Source organism: Oryx dammah, unplaced genomic scaffold (assembly GCF_014754425.2).
Source record: "Oryx dammah isolate SB20612 unplaced genomic scaffold, SCBI_Odam_1.1 HiC_scaffold_27, whole genome shotgun sequence".
NCBI lineage: Eukaryota > Metazoa > Chordata > Mammalia > Artiodactyla > Bovidae > Oryx > Oryx dammah.
The window spans coordinates 134437174-134451561 of record NW_024070211.1 but is presented as its reverse complement, the minus strand read 5'-3'; the positions used below and the strand labels follow the sequence as shown (position 1 = coordinate 134451561).

The 14388-nt window shown below is 39.4% G+C and overlaps 1 protein-coding gene and 1 long non-coding RNA gene across 2 annotated transcripts in view; one reads left to right on the top strand and one right to left on the bottom strand.

The window, feature by feature from the left end:
- LOC120854172 overlaps positions 1 to 14388 on the top strand; it is a 182329-nt gene that overhangs the window by 53989 nt on the left and 113952 nt on the right. The gene's annotated exons all lie outside the window — the stretch shown is intronic.
- On the bottom strand, positions 1208 to 13791 carry LOC120854077. Its single transcript, XR_005718914.1, has 3 exons — positions 13682 to 13791; positions 2788 to 2792; positions 1208 to 1219 (listed from the first exon to the last, which is right to left on the bottom strand). It is a non-coding gene; the product is annotated as an uncharacterized LOC120854077 (long non-coding RNA).

The following is a 14388-nucleotide window of genomic DNA, read 5'->3' as shown; positions in this document are numbered from 1 at the left end:
TGACTATATTTCTCTGTACTGTATAATATATCTTTGTTGCTTATTATTTTATAAATAGTATTTTGGTACCTCTTAACCCTTCTTTCCCTATCTTTCCCCTCCATTCATCCTCCCCCCACTGTTAACCACTGATGTGTTTTCTGTATCTTTGAGTTTTTTGTTTTAGATTCCATATCTAAGTGAAAATATACAGTAGCTATCTTTCTCTTTCTGACTTATTTCACTAAGCATAATACCCTCCAGGCCCATCCCCATTGTTGCAAATGGCAAAAATTTCATTCTTTTTATGGCTATTATTCTAATATATATATTTACCAATCTTCTTTATTCATCTGTTGATGAACACTCAGTTTGCTTTCATACCTTGCCAATTTTAAACAGTACTGATATGAACATTGGGGTGCATATATTTTTTTTTTGATTTTTTTTTGTTTTCTTTAGATATATATCCAGTAGTGGAGTTGCTGGATCATAGGGTAGTTTTATTTTTAATTTTTTAAGGCACTTCTGAAAGGTTGTTGCTGACCCATGAAAAGACGCCAGGATTCTTGGCCTCCAGAAGAGAAGAACACAATCTGGGGCCAGAGACGAGGCTTGATCACTCAGAGCTTTTGTGCAATAGAGTTTTATTAAAGTATAAAAGGGATAGAGAAAGCTTCTGACACAGACATCATAAGGGGACAGAAAGAGTGGCCCCTCACTAGTGTTAGCAATGGAGTTATATACTTTTAATTAGTTATATACTTTTAATTAGTTTAAATAATTAAATTATATAATTTTAATTAGTTATTACAGTGAATAAAAAGTATGTCTGGAGGTTGTAAAGACCTTACTTAGACCCACTCCCATAATTTACATTTTAAGACAATAGGATTAGCCAGAAGGTTTTTCCAGAGACTGAGCTCAATCAGGATACATTATTGTTATATAATCCTAAGGAATGTAAAGGAAAAACAAACATTTGTCCTTTCTTCCTCCTTGAGAATTCCAGACCCCTCTCTCCTTGAGGACCCCTGGATGCCTTTTACTGTGTGGATCACAATAAACTGTGGAAAATTCTGAAAGAGATGGGAATACCAGACCACCTAACCTGCCTCTTGAGAAATCTGTATGCAGGCCAGGAAGCAACAGTTAGAACTGGACATGGAAAAACAGACTGGTTCCAAATAGGAAAAGGAGTATGTCAAGGCTGTATATTGTCACCCTGCTTATTTAACTTCTGTGCAGAGTACATTATGAGAAACGCTGGACTGGAAGAAACACAAGCTGGAATCAAGATTGCTGGGAGAAATATTAATAATCTCAGATATGCAGATGACACCACCCTTATGGCAGAAAGTGAAGAGGAACTCAAAAGCCTCTTGATGAAAGTGAAAGAGGAGAGTGAAAAAGTTGGCTTAAAGCTCAACATTCAGAAAACGAAGATCATGGCATCTGGTCCCATCACTCTATGGGAAATAGATGGAGAAACAGTGGAAACAGTGTCAGACTTTATTTTTGGGGGGCCCCAATATCACTGCAGATGGTGATTGCAGCCATGAAATTAAAAGACGCTTACTCCTTAGAAGAAAAGTTATGACCAACCTAGAGAGCATATTCAAAAGCAGAGACATTACTTTGCCAACTAAGGTCCATCTAGTCAAGGCTATGGTTTTTCCAGTGGTCATGTATGGATGTGAGTTGGACTGTGAAGAAGGCTGAGTGCCGAAGAATTGATGCTTTTGAACTGTGGTGTTGGAGAAGACTCTTGAGATTCCCTTGGACTGCAAGGAGATCCAACCAGTCCATTCTGAAGGAGATCAACCCTGGGATTTCTTTGGAAGGAATGATGCTAAAGCTGAAACTCCAGTACTTTGGCCACCTCATGCGAAGAGTTGACTCATTGGAAAAGATTTTGATCCTGGGAGGGATTGAGGGCAGGAGGAGAAGGGGACGACAGAGGATGAGATGGCTGGATGGCATCACTGACTCGATGGACGCGAGTCTGAGTGACCTCTGGGAGATGGTGATGGACAGGGAGGCCTGGCGTGCTGCGATTTATGGGGTCACAAAGAGTCGGACACACAACTGAGCAACTGAACTGAACTGAACTGAACTGGACATCTTATCAATCTACCTAGGAATTGACTCTCTCACTTCTGTGTGGTTTTCCATAATGACTGTACCAAGTTACATTGCCACCAAACCTGTATTACAGTGGCCTTTTCTCCACATCCTCACCGACATTTGTTATTTGTTGTCTTTTTGACAACAGCCATTCTGACAGATGTGAGGGGATATCTCACTGTGGTTTTTTAATTAATTTTTATTGGACTATAGTTGATTTACAATGTTGTATTTAAGCTGTGCAGACAAGTGAGTCAGTTATACATACACATGTATCCACTCTTTTTTAGATTCTGTTCCCAAGTAGGTCATTGCAGTGTATTCAATAGAGTCCCCTGTGCTATTCAGTAGGTTCTTATTACCTCTCTATTCTATATATGTTTGCTTATGCTCAGTCATGTCTGATTCTTTGTGACCCCCATGGACTGTAGCCAACCAGGCTCCTATTTCCATAGAATTTTCCAGGCAAGAATATTGAAGCGGATTTCCATTTCATATTGTAGGGGATTTTCCTGACTTAGGGATCGAATCCATTTCTCTTGCCCATTCTATATATAGTAGTGTGTATATGTCAGTCCCAGTCTCCCCATTTGTCCCTCTCTCCTCTTCCCCCTGATAACCACAAGTTTGTTTTCTTCATCTCTGACTCAACCCCTGTTTTGTAAATAGGCTCATTCATACCATTTCTTTAGATTCTATATATAAGCAATATCATATGATACTTGTCTTTGTCTGACTTCACACAGTATGACAAGCTCTAGGTCCATCCATGTTGAAGCAAATGGTATTTTTTAGTTCTTTTATGGCTGAGTAATATTCCATTGTATATATGTACCACATATTCTTTATCCATTTCTCAGCCGATGGACATTTAGGTTGCTTCCATGTCCTGGCTATTGTAAATGGTGCTTCAGTAAACACTGGGGTACATGTATCGTTTTGAATTATCATTTTCTCCAAGAGTGGGATTGCTGGATCATATACTGACAAAATGTGGCAAAATGTGGTCCACTGAAAAAGGGAATGGCAAGCCACCTCAGAATTCTTGCCTTAAGAACCCTATGAACAGTATGAAAAAGCAAAAAGATAGAACACTGAAAGATGAACTCCCCAGGTCGGTAGGTGCCCAGTATGCTACTCGAGATCAGTGGAGAAATAACTCCCAAAAAAAACGAGGAAACAGAGCCTAAGCAAAAACAACACTCAGTGTGCATGTGACTGGTGATGGAAGCAAGGTCTGATGCTGTAAAAAGGAATGTTGCATAGGAACCTGGAATGTTAGGTCCATGAATCAAGGCAAATTGGAAGTGGTCAACCAGGAGATAGCAAGAGTGAACATCAACACTTTAGGAATCAGTGAACCAAAATGGACTGGAATGGATGAATTTAACTCAGATGACCATTATATCCACTACGGTCGGCAAGAATCCCTTAGAAGAAATGGACTAGCCATCATAGTCAATAAGAGAGTCTGAGATGGATTACTTGGATGCAATCTCAAAAAGGACAGAATGATCTCGGTTTATTTTCAAGGCAAACCATTCACTATCACAATAATCCAAGTCTATGTCCTGACCAGTAATGCTGAAGAAGCTGAAGTTGAATGGTTCTATGAAGACTGACATGACCTCTTAGAACTAACACCCAAAAAAGATGTCTTTTTCATTATAGGGCACTGGAATGCAAAAGTAGGAAGTCAAAAAACACCTGGAGTAGCAAGCAGATTTGGCCTTGGAGTACAGAATGAAGCAGGGCAAAGGCTAATAGAGTTTTGCCAAGAGAACGAACTGGTCATAGCAAACATTCTCTTCCAACAAGACAAGAGAAGACTCTACATACACCTGGACATCACCAGATGGTCAACACCAAAATCAGATTGATTATATTCTTTGCAGCCAAAGATGGAGAAAATCTATACAGTCAGCAAAAACAAGCTCGGGAGCTGACTGTGGCTCATATCATGAACTCCTTATTGCCAAATTCAGACTTATATTGAAAAAGTAGGGAAAGCCACTAGACCATTCATGTATGACCACACAGTGGAAGTGAGAAATAGATTTGAGACTAGATCTGATAGAGTACCTGATGAATTATGAATGGGGGTTTCTGACATTGTACAGGAGACAGGGAGCAAGACCATCCCAAGAAAAAGAAATGCAAAAAAATCAAAATGTCTGTCTGTAGAGGCCTTACAAATAGCTGTGAAAAGAAGACAAGCAAAAAGCAAATGAGAAAGGAAAGATATAAGTATCTGAATGCAAAGTTCCAACAATAGCAAGGAGAGATAAGAAAGCTTCTTCAGTAATCAGTGCAAAGAAATAAAGGAAAACAATAGAATGGGAAAGACTGGGAAAGACTAAATTCAAGAAATTTAGAGATACAAAGGGAACATTTCATGCAAAGATAGGCTCAATAAAGTAAAGAAATGGTATGGACCTAACAGGAGCAGAGGATATTAAGAAGAGGTGGCAAGGATACACAGAAGAACTGTACAAAAAAGATCTTCAGGACCCATATAACCACGATGGTGTGAACACTCACCTATAGCCAGACATCCTGGAATGCAAAGTCAAGTGGGCCTTAGGAAGCATCACTACCAACAAAGCTAGTGGAGGTGATGTAATTCCAGTTGAGCTATTTCAAATCCTAAAAGATGATGCTGTGAAAGTGCTCCACTAAAGATGCCAGCAAATTGGGAAAACTCAGCAGTGGCCACAGGACTGGAAAAGGTCCGTTTTCATTCCAATCCCAAAGAAAGGCAATGCCAAAGAATGCTCAAACTACTGCACAATTGCACTCATCTCGCATGCTAGTGAAGTAATGCTCAAAATTCTCCAAGCCAGGCTTCAACAATACGTGAACCATGAACTTCCAGATGTTCAAGCTGGATTTAGAAAAGGCAGAGGAACCAGAGAGCAAATTGCCAACATGTTAGATCATAGAAACAGCAAGAGAGTTCCAGGAAAATATCTGTTTCTGCTTTATTGACTATGCCAAAGCCTTTGACTGTGTGGATCACAATAAACTGTGGAAAATTCTGAAAGAGATGGGAATACCAGACCACCTGACCTGCCTCTTGAGAAATCTGTATACAGATCAGGAAGCAACAATTAGAATTAGACATGGAACAACATCCTGGTTCCAAATAGGAAAAGGAGTTCATCAAGGTGGTATATTGTCACCCTGATTATTTAACTTATATGCAGAGTACATCACGAGAAATGCTGGGCTGGATGAAGCACAAGCTGGAATCAAGATTAATGGGAGAAATATCAATAACCTCAGATACGCAGATCTCCCCTTATGGCAGAAAGTGAAGAAGAACTAAAGAGTCTCTTGATGATAGTGAAAGAGGAGAGTGAAAAAGTTGGCTTAAAGCTCAACATTCAGATAACTAAGATCATGGCATTTGGTCCCATCTCTTCATGGCAAATAGATGGAGAAACAGTGGAAACAGTGGCAGACTTTGGTTTTGGGGGTTCCAAAATCACTTCAGCTGGTGACTGTAGCCATGAAATTAAAAGATGCTTACTCTTTGGAAGAAAAGTTATGAAAAGCAGAGACATTACTTTGCTGACTATGGTCCGTCTAGTCAAGGCTATGGTTTTTCCTGTGGTCATGTATGGATGTGAGAGTTGGACTGTGAAGAAGGCTGAGTGCCGAAGAATTGATGCTTTTGAACTGTGGTGTTGGAGAAGACTCTTGAGATTCCCTTGGACTGCAAGGAGATCCAACCAGTCCATTCTGAAGGAGATCAACCCTGGGATTTCTTTGGAAGGAATGATGCTAAAGCTGAAACTCCAGTACTTTGGCCACCTCATGTGAAGAGTTGACTCATTGGAAAAGACTCTGATGCTGGGAGGGATTGGGGGCAGGAGGAGAAGGGGACGACAGAGGATGAGATGGCTGGATGGCATCACTGACTTGATGGACGTGAGTCTGAGTGAACTCTGGGAGTTGGTGATAGGGAGGCCTGGCGTGCTGCGATTCATGTGGTCGCAAAGAGTCGGACATGACTGAGCGACTGAACTGACTGAACTGAACTGAAACTAGATAGCATGTTAAAAAGCAGAGACATTACTTTGCCAACAAAGGTCCATCTAGTTAAGGCTATGGCTTTTGCAGTAGTCATGCATGGATGTGACAGTTGGACTATATAGAAAGCTGAGAGCCAAATAACTGATGCTTTTGAACTGTGGTGTTGGAGAAGACTCTCGAGAGTTCCTTGGACTGCAAGGAAATCCAACCAGTCCATCCTAAAGGAAATCAGTCCTGAATATTCATTGGAAGGACTGATGTTGAAGCTGAAACTCCAATACTTTGGCCACCTGTTGTGAAAACTGACTCATTAGAAAAGACCCAGATTTGGGGAATGTTTAAAGGTAGGAGGAGAAGGGGATGACAGAGGATGAGATGGTTTGATGGCATCACTGACTCAATGGGCATGAGTTTGAGTAAACTCCTGGAGTTGGTGATGGACAGGAAAGCCTGGTGTGCTGCAGTCCATGGGGATGCAAAGAGTCGGACACGACTAAATGAACTGAACTAGTTTTTATGGTTTTTTGTTTTTTTTTTTTTTACAGCATCGCCATACTATTCTCCATAGTGGCTGTACCAATTTATATCCCACCAACAGTGTAGGAGGTCACTGTGGTTTTGAGTTACATTTCACTAGCTATTAGCCATGTTGAGCATATTTTCACATTCCTTTTGGCCATCTATATGCCATCTTTGGGAAAATGGTTATTCAGGTCCTCTGCCCTTTTTTTAATTGGGTGTTTTGGAGTTTTTTGATACAGAGTTATATGAGATGTTTATATTTCTTATATAAACTGCTTACCAGACATATCATTTGGAAACATTTTCTCCCATTCATCGTTTTATTGGTTTCCTTCACTGTGCAAAATCTAAGTTTGATGAGGTTCCATTTGCTTATTTTGGCTTCCCTGATGGTTTGTGGGTAAAGTATCCACCTGCAATGCAGGAGACAGAGGAGATGTAGATTCAATCCCTAAGTCAGGAAGGTCCTCTCAAGTAGGAAATGGCAACATACTCCAATATTTTTGCCTGGAAAGCTTCATGGACAAAGGAGCCCGGTGGGCTACATCCATGAGGTTGCAAAGAATCAGACGTGACTGAGGATTCACACACCCACAAATTCTTGCCTGAGGAGATACATCAGTTCAGTTCAGTCGTTCAGTCGTGTCCGACTCTTTGCGACCCCATGAATCACAGCATGCCAGGCTTCCCTGTCCATCACCAACTCCCGGAGTTCACTCAGACTTGCATCCATCGAGTCAGTGATGCCATCCAGTCATCTCATCCTCTGTCGTCCCCTTCTCCTCCTGCCCCCAATCCCTTCCAGCATCAGAGTCTTTTCCAATGAGTCAACTCTTCACATGAGGTGGCTAAAGTACTAGAGTTTCAGCTTTAGCATAATTCCTTCCAAAGAACACCCAGGGCTGATCTTCAGAATGGACTGATTGGATTTCCTCGCAGTCCAAGGGGCTCGCAAGAGTCTTCTCCAACACCACAGTTCAAAAGCATCAATTCTTCGGTGCTCAGTCTTCTTCATAGTCCAACTCTCACATCCATACATGACCACAGGAAAAACCATAGCCTTGACTAGACGGACCTTAGTCGGCAAAGTAATCTCTCTGCTTTTGAATATACTATCTAGGTTGGTCATAACTTTTCTTCCAAGGAGTAAGTGTCTTTTAATTTCATGGCTACAGTCACCATCTGCAGTGATTTGGGAGCCCCCCAAAATAAAGTCTGACCCTGTTTCCACTGTTTCTGCATCTATTTCCCAGGAAGTGATGGGACCAGATGCCATGATCTTCGTTTTCTGAATGTTGAGCTTTAAGTCAAGTTTTTCACTCTCCTCTTTTACTTTCATCGAGAGGCTTTTTAGTTCCTCTTCACTTTCTGACATAAGGGTGGTGTTTTATATATATATATATAAATTTTCAGTTCAGTCACTCAGTCATTCAGTCATGTCTGACTCTTTGTGACCCCGTGGACTGCAGCATGCCAAGCTTCTTGTCCATCACCACCTCCCGGAGCTCACTCAGACTCATGTCCATCAAGATGGTGATGCCATCCAACCATCTCAACCTCTGTCGTCCCCTTCTCCTGCTGCCTTCAATCTTTTCCAGTGTCAGGGTCTTTTCCAATGAGCCAGTTCTTTGCATCAGGTGGCCAAAGTATTGGAGCTTCAGCAATAGTCCTTCCAATGAATACTCAGGACTGATTTACTTTAGGATTGATTGGTTTGATCTCCTAGCACTCCAAGGGACTCTCAAGAGTCTTATCCAACACCACAGTTCAAAAGTATCAGTTCTTTGGTACTCAGCTTTCTTTACAGTCCAACTCTCACATCCATACATGACTACTGGAAAAACTGGAAAAAGCTTTGACTAGACGAACCTTTGTCAGAAAAGTAATGTCTCTACTTTTTAATATGCTGTCTAGATTGGTCATATCTCTTCTTCCAAGAAGCAGGTGTATTTTAATTTCATGGCTACAGTCACCATCTGCAGTGATTTTGGAGCCCAAGAAAATAAAGTCTGTCACTGTTTTCATTGTTTCCTGAACTATTTGCCATGAAGTGATGGGACTGGATGCCATGATCTTAGTTTTTGAATGTTGAATTTTAACCCCAATTTTTTACTCTCCTCTTTCACTTTCATCAAGAGACTCTTTAGTTATTCTTCACTTTCTGCCATAAGGGTGGTGTCATCTGCATATCTGAGGTTATTGATATTTCTCCCAGCAATCTTGATTCCAGCTTGTGCTTCATCCAGCCCAGCATTTCACATGATGTACTCCGCATAGAAGTTAAATAAGCAGGGTGACAATATACTGCTTTGGCGTACTCCTGTCCTGATTTGAAACCAGTCCATTGTTCCATGTCCAGTTCTAACTGTTGTTTCTTGACCTGCATACATATTTCTCAGGAGACAGATAAGGTGATCTGGTATTCCCATCTCTTGAAGAATTTTCCAGTGTGTTGTGATCCATAGTCAAAGGCATTGGTGCAGTCAATAAAGCAGGAGTAGATTTTTTTCTGGAACTCTCTTACTGTTTCTGTGATCTAACATGTTGGCAATTTGCTCTCTGGCTCCTCTGCAGTTTCTAAGTCCAGCTTGGAATCCATCTGGAAGTTCTTGGTTCACATACTGTTGAAGCCTCACTTGGAGATTTTTGAGCATTACTTTGGTATTGGTGAGATGAGTGCAATTGTTCACTAGTTTGAACATTTTTTTGGCATTGCCTTTCTTTGGGATTGGAATGAAAACTGAAAACTGGCCTTTTCCAGTCCTATAGGCACTGCTGAGTCTTCCAAATTTGCTGGCATATTGAGTGCAGCACTTTCACAGCATCATCTTTTAGGATTTGAAATAGCTCAACTGGAAGTCCATCACCTCCACTACCTTTGTTGGTAGTGATGCTTCCTAAGGACCACTTGACTTCACTTTCCAGGATGTCTGGCTCTAGGTGAGTGATCACATCACTATGGTTATCTGGGTCATTAAGATCTTTTTTGAGTAGTTCTTCTGTATATTCTTGCCATAGCTTCTTAATATCTTCAGCTTCTGTTCGGTTCATACCGTTTCTGTCGTTTGTTGTGCCCATCTTTGCATGAAATGTTCCCTTGATATCTCTAATTTTCTTAAGAGATCTCTAGTATTTCCCATTCTTGCTAAGGCCTATGTCAAAGAGTATATGGTCTACATTTTCTTCTAGGAGTTTTATACTTTCTGATCTTATATATAGGTCTTTATCCATTTTGAGTTTATTCTTTATATGGTGTGAGGAAATGTTCTGATCTCATTCTTTTACATGTAGCTGGCCAGTTTTCCCAGCAGTGCTTATTGAAGAGACTTTTTCTCCATTGCATATTCTTACTGCCTTTGTCATAGACTAATTAACCATATGTACATGGGTTTATTTGTGGGCTGTCTGTGATATTTCATTGATCCACGTGTCTGTTTTCGTCAATACCATGCTGCTGTCTTTTTACTGTAGTTTTGAAGATTAGTTTGAAGTCAGACAGCATAATACTTCCAACTGTGTTCTTTTCTATCAAAATTTATTTGTCTATTTGGGGACTTTTGTGGTTCCATACAAATTTAGGATTATTTTTTCATTTTTCTTCTGTGAAAAATGTCATAGGTATTTTGATAGGCATTGCATTATGTCTTCAGACTCTTTTGGGTAGTATAGATATTTTAACAATATTACTTCTTCCAGTTCATATATATATATATATATATATACACAATGCCTTTCCATATATTTGTATCATCTCCAATTTCTTTCATCAATGTCTTATAGTTTTCAAAATATATGTCTTTATCCTCCTTAGTAAATTTATTCTTAGACATTTTATTCTTTTGATGCAATTATAAATGGTAGTGTTTTCTTGCTTCTCTTTTTTCATAATTAATATTATTAGCATATAATATAAAAGGAGTGAATTTCTGTATATTAATCTTATATCCTGTATCTTTATTGAATTCATCTATTCTAAAAGTTTTTTGGTGGAGATTTTAAAGTTTTCTATATATAATATCATGTTATCTGCAAATATGACAGTTTTACTTCTTTCCTTCTAATTTTGGTGCTTTTTTTTTCTTATGTTTGCTATAGCTAGGACTTCCTATACTGTGTTAAGTAAAAATGGTGAGAGTGGGCATTCTTGTCTTGTTCTTGATCCTGAAGGAAAAGATTTCAGGTTTTCCCCATTCAGTATGATGTTTGGTGTGTTTGTCATAAATGGCGTTTATTATCTCAAGAAATTTACCTCTATACCAACTTTGATAAATTTTTATCATGAATGGATACTGAATTTTTATTAATGCTTTTTCTCCATCTATTGGGAGATCATGTGATTTTTATACTTTGTGTTTTCTTATAGCCTTGTTTGTACAGGAGGCTTTCTCCCAATTTCCAGTTAGTTTTCTGTGGCAATTGTTGCACACATAGAGGTATTTTTGATGTGCTTGTAGGGGTAGATGAGTTCTACTTTCTCCTACTCTGCCATCTTGATCAATTCCCTTATACTTCATTTTATTAACATGGTGTATAACTGGTTGATTTGTAGATATTGAATCATCCTTGCACCCCTGGGATAAATCCCACCTGATCATGGTGTATCAGTATGATCCTTTGTTATGTACTTTTGAATTTAGTTTGCGAATATTCTGTTGAGTATTTTTTCCACCTGTGTTCATCAGAGATGCTGGTCTGTAATTTCCAATTTTTGTAGTGTCTTTGTCTGGTTTTGGTATCAGTGTAATGCTGGTCTAATAGAATGAGTTTGGGAATGTTTATCCTCTTCAATATTTTAGAATAGTTGGAGAAAGCAATCTTGAGAAAGAAGAATGGAACTGCCAGAATCAACTCACCTGACTTCAGGCTCTACTACAAAGCCACAGTCATCAAGACAGTATGGTACTGGCACAAAGACAGAAAGATAGATCCATGGAACAAAATAGAAATCCCAGAGATAAATCCATGCACATGGACAACTTATCTTTGACAAAGGAGGCAAGAATATACAATAGAGAAAAGACAATCTCTGTAACAAGTGGTGCTGGTAAAACTGGTCAACCACTTGTAAAAGAATGAAACTAGAACACTTTATAAAGCCATACACAAAAATAAACTCAAAATGGATTAAAGATCTAAATGTAAGACCAGAAACTATAAAACTCCTAGAGGAGAACATAGGCAAAACACTCTCCGACATAACTCATGGCAAGATCCTCTATGACCCACCTCCCAGAATATTGGAAATGAAAGCAAAAGTAAACAAATGGGACCTAATTAAAATTAAAAGTTTCTACACAACAAAGGAAACTCTAGGCAAGGTGAAAAGGCAGCCTTCAGAATGGGAGAAAATAATAGCAAATGAAGCAACTGACAAACAACTAATCTCAAAAATATACAAGCAACTCCTGCAGCTCAATTCCAGAAAAATAAACGACCCAATCAAAAAATGGGACAAAGAACTAAACAGACATTTCTCCAAAGAAGACATACAGGTGGCTAACAAACACATGAAAAGATGCTCAACATCACTCATTATCAGAGAAATGCAAATCAAAACCACAATGAGGTACCATTTCACGCCAGTCAGAATGGCTGCGATCCAAAAGTCTACAAGCAACAAATGCTGGAGAGGGTGTGGAGAAAAGGGAACCCTCTTACACTGTTGGTGGGAATGCAAACTAGTACAGCCACTATGGGGAACAGTGTGGAGATTCCTTAAAAAACTGGAAATAGAACTGCCATATGACCCAACAATCCCACTGCTGGGCATACACACAGAGGAAACCAGAAAGAGACACGTGTACCCCAATGTTCATTGCAGCAATGTTTATAATAGCCAGGGTATGGAAACAACCTAGATGTCCATCAGCAGATGAATGGATAAGAAAGCAGTGGTACATATACACAATGGAGTATTACTCAGCCATTAAAAAGAATACACTTGAATCAGTTCTAATGAGGTGGATGAAACTGGAGCCTATTATACAGAGTGAAGTAAGCCAGAAGGAAAAACACCAATACAGTATACTATTGCATATATATGGAATTTAGAAAGATGGTAATGATAACCCTGTATGTGAGACAGCAAAAGAGACACAGATGTATAGAACAGTCTTTTGGACTCTGTGGGAGAGGGAGAGGGTGGGATGATTTGGGAGAATGGCATTGAAACATGTATAATATCATATATGAAATGAATTGCCAGTCTAGGTCTGATGCATGGTACAGGATGCTTGGGGCTGGTGCACTGGGATGACCCAAAGGGATGGTATGGGGAGGGAGGAGGGATGGGGAACATGTGTACACCCGTGGTGGATTCATGTTGATATATGGCAAAACCAATACAATATTGTAAGTTAATTAACCTCCAATTAAAATAAATAAATTTATATTTAAAAATTTTAAAAAAGAATAGTTTGAGGCTAGATATTAAGTCTTCTTTAGATGTTGAAGCTGAAACTCCAATACTTTGAGCACCTGATGCAAAGAGCTGACTCATTTGAAAAGACACTGATGCTGGGAAAGATTGAAGGTGGGAGGAGAAGGGGATGAAAGAGGATGAGATGGTTGGATGGCATCACCAACTCAATGGACATGAGTTTGAGTGAACTCCGGGAGTTGGTGATGGACAGAGAGGCCTGGTGTGCTGCAGTCCATGGGGTTGCAGATTCGGACACAACTGAGCAACTGAACTGAAATGAAATGAAGTGTTTGGTAGAATTCCCCAATGGCTTGACAAATAAAGATTCTGGCTGCAATGCAGGAGACACAAGGGGTGCGAGTTCAATCCCTGGGTCGGGAAGATCCCTTGGAGGAAGGATGGCAACCCACTCCAGTATTCTTGCCTGAAAACTCTCATGTACAGAGAAGCCTGGGGGGCTACAGTACAAAGGGTCACAAAGAGTTGGACGTGACTAAGTGACTAAGCACACACACACAGAATTCCCCTGTGAAGCCTTCTGGCTTTGGACTTTTGTTTGTTGGGAGTTTTTGACTACCAATTCAGTTTCAATACAAATAATCAGTCTGTTGAGATTATCTGGTTCTTCCTGATTCAATCTATGAAGATTATATGTTTCTAGGAATTTATCCATTCCTTCTAGGTTGTCCAGTTTGTTGGTATGTAACTGTTCACAATATTCTGTTATGATTGTTCATACTTTTCTGATACTGGTTGCAACTTGTCCTCTTTAATTTCTAAGTTATTGTATTTGGATCCTCTCTCTTTTTTCTTTTTAAAAATATCCATCTATTTATTTTTATTGTGCCAGGCCTTAGTTGTGGCATATGGGATCTTTCGTTGTGGCATGTAGGACCTAGTTCCCTGACTAGGGATTAAACCCAAACTCCCTGCATGGGGAACACAGAGTCTTAGCCACTGGACCACTAGGGAAGGCTCCTCTCTTTCTCTTAATGAGCCTGGCTAAAGGCTTATCAATTTTGTTTATCTTTTTAAAAAATCAGCTCTTGCTTTCATTAGCCTTTTCTCTTGTTTTTTTTCACTAATTTTTTTTAATTTTTTTTTTTTTTTTTACTTTACAATACTGTATTGGTTTTGCCATACATCAACATGAATCCACCATATTGTGGGGTTTTTTTTTTTTTTTAATCTCTACTCTGATCTTTATTATTTCCATCCTTCTGCTGACTTTGGATTTTGTTTGTTCTTATATTTCTAATCCTTTACATGGTACGTTTGGTTATCTATTTGAGATTTCTCTT